Genomic DNA, 8,022 nt, shown 5'->3' on the forward strand with positions numbered 1-8,022 from the left:
TTTTTCATTCTTTTATAACACATTTTATCTGTTTTTATGCTTATTTTATTTTTTTAACCATTTTTATTATTTGTTTTAATTTTTCTTATACTTGTTTCTTTTATCCCTGTTTGTGTAAAGCACTTTGAATTGCCACTGTGTATGAAATGTGCTATATAAATAAACTTGCCTTGCCTTGAACCCAAAAGAAGTTGTGTAACCATTCACTTCCATGTGTTTTTTCCTACAATGAAAATCAATGGTTACCGGTTTCTAGCATGCCTCTAAATATCTTCTTTTGTGTTCAACAGAATAAAGAAACACATAAAGACTCGGAACCACTTGAGAAAGACTAAATAGTAAGTAAATTTTAATCTTTCGAACAACCTCTTTATTTTATTTAAACTTTTATTTTATCAGGAAAACCTATTGAACATCATAGGCAACATATCAAAACAAATCAAAACACAATTCAACTAATACACCATATAATTGTACCACCAAAACATATCCAGGCTACAAATAAAATATGCAGTAAGATTGTAAAATATTTTCAGACATAATAAATTTGTATCTAATAAAAACAGAATATTATATAATAGTTTAGGATAAAATATACTCAACTACCATAACATTGGCAGCTAAAAGATGATAAATGTAAATCATGCAATAAAGATTCATATCTACCAAAGAGAACAACTTGTGACTGAAGTTTGAGTTCCCTTAAATGCACCAAACAGAGCCCCGACAACACTTTGACAGATGCGTACGTTTATTCTTATGCTATTCTCTCAGCTTAGCGAGAAGCATCTCTAAAGCATATTCCACACCTGAGTGCAAGGTAAGCAGAATTAATATAAGTCAGTTCACCAGCGACGTTGCATAATCGGCCTGTCTGAAGTGGCCCTGCTGATGTCTGTGCATTATTTAGAGGCCCTATCGTTTTGCACAGTAACAAACTGAGGGAAAACAGCACAGTTGTATGCGGGACTAGTCCCAAATGTAATTTAGTGGAATCAGCAGTGCTACAGAATTGGGGATATAACTGATATAAAAGCCTAATATGGCATTTTCGCCACTAGAGGGCGAGAATTCACAACAAACAAAGGCATAGTTTTTTTTTTTATATAATTATGTAATGGACATCATGTGACAAGGTGGCTCAGTGGTTAGCACTGTCGCCTCACAGTAAGAAGGTCGCTAGTTCGAGTCCTGGCTGGGCCAGTTAGCATTTCTGTGTGGAGTTTGCATGTTCTCCCCATGTTGACATGGGTTTCCTCCGGTTTCCTCCACAGTCCCAACATATGCGCTATAGGTGAATTGGATGAACTAAATTGGCCGTAGTGTATGTGTGTGATTGTGAGAGTGTATGGGTGTTTCCCAGTACTGGGTTGCAGCTGGAAAGGCATCCGCTGTGTAAAACACATGCTGGAATAGTTGGCGGTTCATTCCGCTCAAGGAAAATGAATGAATGAATGAACAGCATATAACATCTTACAAACAAAGGTGTAGTTTGATGATGATGTGGAATCATGGGAGTTGTGGTCTTCATGAATGGGTAATTAAATATAATTTTTGTAATTTAATGGGCTGAAAATAAGTAAACAAAAGGATTTTTTGGCGGGGGGGGGGGGGGGGGGGTGAATTGTTTCTTTTCTGAAATTAGCAATATTAATAAACATTCATAGACAAATGATCTCAACACTGAGCTCCCCGGTGTATTTAATAAAAGCTTTTTTAATAATTAAAAAATTATAATAATAATAGTTTTTTTTTTAATTAAAAACCAAACTACTTATTTTTTGCATGAAAACTGTGTATGTAGACCATCTTGATAACCTTTCTTAAGTGCTAGTTCACCCAAAAATGACAATTCTGCCATCATTTACTCACCCTTGACTTGTTCCAAACCAGATTGAGTTTTATTGTTCTGTTGAACACAAAATAAGTTGTGTAACCATTCACTTCCATGTGTTTTTTTCCTACTATGGAAGTAAATGATTACCGGTTGCTAATATTCCTCTAATATTTTGAAGAATGTTAACCTGAAATACCATTATTGAGGTAAAGTTGGTTTTAATATTTGCACATTCATTCAGTTTTGAACAGTGACAACTTGTGACATGGTCCCTATGTTGTACTTTGGATATTCAGTCTAAAAAATGCATTTAAGTAGACTTCAAAACAATATATGATGAAACCATTGACTTAGTAGGAAAAACAAATACTAGACAAGTCAATGGTTACAGGTTTCTGTAACAAGTACATTCTTCAAAATATCTTCTTTTGGTGGACCACTACTCCAATTGGTTTGGAATAAGTCAAAGGTAAGCATTTTCAGTAAATGAAATTATTTTTGGCCTATTATACCTTTAATTAGGTCAACATAGTTAATTTAAATATAGTTCGATGGCTTGTTTGCTCTCCAAATATATTTTGAGGCTATTTAACAAGTGCAAAAATGCAGCAGATGATTTTGTGCTTCTAAAATTATATTATTAAGGAGAAAGTCAAAATATGCTAATATAAAACAACGTTTTACCTCAATGAAACCGTTGACTTAATAGGAAATACAAATACTATGGAAGTCAATGGTTACAGGTATCCAACATTCTTCAAAATATCTTCTTTTGGTGTTCAACAGAACAATACAACTCAAATTGGTTTGGAACGAGGCAAGGGTGAGTAAATGATGGCAGAATTGTCATTTTTGGCCTATTATACCTTCAAATTACATAGTTTAGACAGCTTATTTGCTCTCCAAATATGTTTTGAGGCCATTTAATGTGCAAAGAGGCCGCAGATAATTTCGCGTTTGTGAAATTATATTATTAAAGAAAAAGTCTGAATATGCAAATATAAAATCAACTTTACATCAATGAAGCCATTGAATTTATAGTAAGAATAAACTAATACGATGGAAGTCAACGGTTACAACAGATTTCCAACATTCTTCAAAACATCTTCTTTTGTGTTCAACAGAAATACAACTCAGATTGGTTTGGAACGAATCAAGGGTGAGTAAATGATGGCAGAATTTTCATTTTTGGCCTAATATACCTTTAATTACATAGTTAATTTAGAGATATTTAGATGGCTTATTTGCCCTCCAAATAGGTTTTTCAGGCTATTTAACATGTGCAAAGAGGCTGCAGACGATTCTGTGCTTCTGAAATTATATTATTAAGGAGAAAGTCTGAATATGCAAATATAAAACCAACCTTACCTCAGTGTAACTACTGACTTTAAAGTAGGAAAAAACAAAACACTATGCAAGTCAATGGTTACAGGTTTCCAACATTCTTCAAAACATCTTCTTTTATGTTCATTAGAACAGTTCAACTGAAAATGATTTGGAACAAGTCAAGGGTGAGTAAACGATGGCAGAATTGTAATTTTTAACCTACTATATCTTTAATTAGATAGTTAATTTGCAAATTTGCAAAGCATATTTAGATGTTTTGAGGCCATTTAACGTGCAGAGGCCACAGACGATTTTGCACCACAAAACGGCAGAGATGAAGCTCTGGTAAAATAAACAGTGCAAAGTTCCTGTGAGTCCCCGGTGAAGACAAAAGCCTCCGTGCGCGTGTGTCAGCAGGTTTCACCAGCATTTGTCCGTCAGGCTTTAATTCCTTTTGATCTACGAGCTTAAAGTGTAAGTACAAATGCCCATCGACCCACATCTGAGGCCGCAGCACTCAAACGGATGATCACCATCAAGGTTATCACCACCAGATGCTCCAACTATAAGATACACTGAGTTATAAAACTTTTTCAGAACCAATAGAACGCTGTCCACTGTATAGTCTGACAATTATGAGTGATATAAATAAATTGAGCATGTATTGTAGACTGTAAAAATGCTGGGTTCCACACAATTACCTCATGTTGTCCAACACAAATAGATTAAGACTTAATTGTTTTAACAAATTTAACTGAATTAAACATAAAACAATTAAGTTGTCAGTTAAATATATAAGAATATCAAGAAATGTGTTGTTTCAGCGCATATTAAATACATAGTTTGAACAAGAAGCAGAAATATATATATTTTTGAGTGTCCGTTCAATGAAACAAACTTCAAAGTGACAGTAAATAAGGATTTATTGTTTAATTGGTCATATAATTAGCTATTATATTGTTATTAGTTGCAAATTAAGGTATTCCACAGCTATTTTTTATAGCATACGTACAGATTAAAATACATTTATTTGCAGTATCTTAAGGTTTATCTTTTTTTTAATAGCCTTAATATACTTTATATGGAACATTTGCTTTATTAGTTACAAATAGTCAATAAATCACATTATTTATTGATCATTCATTACAATAATGAAGGACACAGTAATGGTTAATATCAGGCACACATACACACAACTAATTATGCGTCCATTATAATAATAAAACAAATTCCCAGATCTGTATATTATGTTCTATGTTCTTTAAAGAGCTACTACACGATTTGAAATGGAATAAAATAAAATAAAACATTTATTTTAGAGCAGCATAGAAACTTAAAGGCCTTTAAACAAGTGGCTAATCTCCATTAAAGCGATTAAACCGGAACTGACATATTGAAGTAACATTTAATTTGCATTAAAATGCATGACGATTTCCGAGACAAGCACATCTAGATTGAAGTAAAATGCATTAGACACATGAAACACGGTCTTACCTTACGAGTGCGTGCCTATGTCGACATCAGGTGTGCTGCAGCCCAGGTTAAATATGCGAGTGAATAATTGTCTATATTTAAATCTACAGTGTGCGTTTAAACGCATCAACCCCAAGGTTTTTTGGCAATAATAACGCGAAGGCAAATGGAGTGTAACTAACGGGACTGGAGCATATGAGGCAAACGCTTCTGAGCGGTGCGTCTGACGGTGACTGGACGCCGGTCTGTCCGCCACTGAGCATGCGCAGTCGCGCCATGTGGGGCTCATGCCGGTGCGCTCGGATAACTCCTTTGTTTGAGCGTTAAAGCGTTATCTTATCCGGGGGAGACGAGAGATGCACGAGCAGCACTTATTATTTTTACATAAACGCTGTCTATTTGGGGACCCAGCAAAACATGTATCGCATATGACGTCATTATAGCTAATTAGCTAGCTTCGCGCGTTTCGTTTAGGTTTGAGTAGCTATTTTAATTGTGGGCTACTCAATTTTGTGTATATAACAGTTTCTATGTTCACTATTTTATATTTAATAAATATTTTATGTTATAGTGGCTGTTACATATGTTTTTACATGCGTTTATTGATTTTATCTTGACTTTTTTAAACTGAAAATATATTTATTTCACATTTATCTTACATACATAAACATACATACACAGATTAATTAGCATTATGTTAATAATTGCTGTTAATTAGCATTATGTTTTGTTTTCAATAGACAAGATTGTGTTATTCAGTCATTTTCCTTCGGCTTAGTCCCTTTATTCATCAGGGGTCGCCACCACAGAATGAACCGCCAATTTATCAAGCATATGTTTTACACAGCGGATGCCCTTTCATCTGCAACCCAGTACTGGCAAACATCCATACACACTAATTCACACTCATACACTACGGCCAATTTCATTGATTCATTTTCTTTTTGGCCTAGTCCCTTTATTAATCAGCGGTCGCCACAGCGGAATGAACCGCCAACTTATCCAGCATATGTTTTACACAGCGGATGCCCTTCTAGCTGCAACCTAGTACTGGGAAACATCAATACACTCACATTCACACTTATACACTACGGCCAAGTTAGTTTATTCAATTCAGGCATTGCTTTAGACTGGACCGGAGCACTGGAAGGAAACCCACGCCAACACGGGGAAAACATGCAACAGAAAAATGCCCAGCTAGGACTCGAACCAGCGACCTTCTTGGTACTAAGCACTGAGCCACCGTGCTACCCAGGATTGTGTTATGTATTCAGATAATTAGATTATATTTTACTGTAGCTTATGTAATGTCTTGAATTATAATGTAGGCTAAAATTATTCCCAGTGATGGGTTGCAGCTAGAAGGGCATCCGCTGCATATGCTGGATAAGTTGGTGGTTCATTCCGCTGTGGCGACACCAGATTAATAAAGGAACTAAGCCAAAAATAAAATAAATGAATGAATGAAGTTATTTATATATTTTTCTTATTTAGTTCATTTAACTGCACTTATACATGTATATAATGTGCTATATTTTAATTTGGTTAATATTGTGTTCTTCTGCATCAATAATTGGCATGCAATAACGTTCATTAATTAATGTTATACTGTTTAACATGATTAACTGAACAGGGTAACTAACCTGTTGCTGAAATATTAAGTCTTATTGTGAGGACACAGTGTAAACACAAGGGGGCAGCAGACCCTAAAACAACGTTAATTATTTCTTATCCGGGTCGAAAAAACGTTTATGAATCAGTAAAATTCATACAGTCTGTATGTTTATACCCCAAAACCTTATACATTTTCATTAGCCTATTTAAAAAAGACTGGAAATGTAGGCATGCAATCTGAATGTGCCAGGACTTCTGTTTTCATAAGTTATAATTTGCTGTAAATTACAACGCTCGTTAAGCAGCTTGATATTGCAAACTTATGGCGCATAGCGCAAATAATATAACCATTTCCTGTCATTTTATGATTATTTAATGAACTGTCTTATACATGTTACAAAGTAGGATACAACTGAATTGCCCAGCTGGCCTCTTCCGGTTTCACTCATTACGCTAAATTTAGCTCCACAAAACAGGTAGGCCTTAATGTCACTTGATATTGCAAAATGGTATTTTTTATCGTATTATTTAAAAGCTTTGTCCAACTTATGCTCACTGTGATGTGGTGGACCAAGTTTTAACCTTACGTTTCCATATTTGTTTACATTTTCCTGCTGAATAAAACAGCTGAAACTAGCCTAAGCTGGTTGGCTGGTTTTAGCTGGTCCACCAGCCTGGTTTTAGAGTGGTTTTGGCTATTTCCAGGTTACCAGTCATTTCCAGCCTGATCTTAGCTGGTCAGGCTGGAAAATGACCAGCTAAAACCAGCTTGACCAGTCTGGTTAAAGCCAAACATAGTTGGTTTTGGCTGGTTTTAGCAGTTTTTTTTAGCAGGGTTAGCTACCAATTTCGCACCTTCACAGACAACATTGTACGTCCATGTTGCCAAAAAGTGAATTAAAAACAAAGTAGAAATGTACAATGAAATGAAAACGAAAATTCATTCGTTACGAGATGCAGAATCGCATACTGAAGACTCATACACTCATATTATTGAAAGGGGAAGAAAAACCAATCTGTGACTTGTGCAAGATTATTTAGACGTATTTTAATAGAATTTGTATATTTTAATGATATTAGAAAATATTTTTATTCAGGAGATATTTTAAGGGAAATGTTTAAAAAAGGTGTCTTCTGATTTTTAATCAAACTAAACTCTTCAATGTTTTTTTGTACAATGTATGTTTGTTAAGAAACTGATATGATTGTTATACATTGTTTATTTAGTATAGGTTTTGCCATGAATATAGCCAATGGTGATGATATGGCATTAAAATAAATAAGTAAATAAATAAAAAACAAAGTCAAGACAGAACTAAAGTTCACCCGAAAATGTCATTTCTACCGTCATTTATAGACTATTTCAAAGTGGCAATGTCACAGGCCCATGAACATTTCCCAATAGTATCTGGATGCAGCCTTCATGATGCAAGCTGAGATTGCATCACTAAGCGATGCAATGTCAGACACAATGCAATCAATTGAGTGAGTGACGTCATTGTGAGGGGTAGGATTAGCTGAGCCATTAAAAAGCATTGGATGCAGCACAGACTGCACTGCACCAGGTCTGCATCCAGACCCCTCTCACATTTCCTGCTTGTTGTTAAACTATTTCATAACTGTTACAAGAGGCAATTTAATCATATCTTAATGTTAAAGCGGCTACCATAATAATAGTTATCAATATGTGGACTTTTTTGGATTCTTGGAGGCTTTTGCAATTAAAAATGTAATACAGGAAATACATTAGGACCATTGTTATTGTTTACATC

At 34.8% G+C, this 8,022-nt stretch overlaps 1 protein-coding gene across 1 annotated transcript in view; it reads right to left on the reverse strand.

Annotated features, from left to right (window-relative positions):
- The window catches only part of elovl4b (ELOVL fatty acid elongase 4b), a 26,363-nt gene extending 21,528 nt beyond the window's left edge, over positions 1-4,835 (reverse strand). The window contains 1 exon segment of the mRNA XM_056449186.1: positions 4,658-4,835. The gene's annotated coding sequence lies outside the window, so the exon portion shown is untranslated.
- Positions 4,836-8,022: the final 3,187 nt, after the last annotated feature.

This window comes from Danio aesculapii, chromosome 23, assembly GCF_903798145.1.
Source record: "Danio aesculapii chromosome 23, fDanAes4.1, whole genome shotgun sequence".
Lineage (NCBI taxonomy): Eukaryota > Metazoa > Chordata > Actinopteri > Cypriniformes > Danionidae > Danio > Danio aesculapii.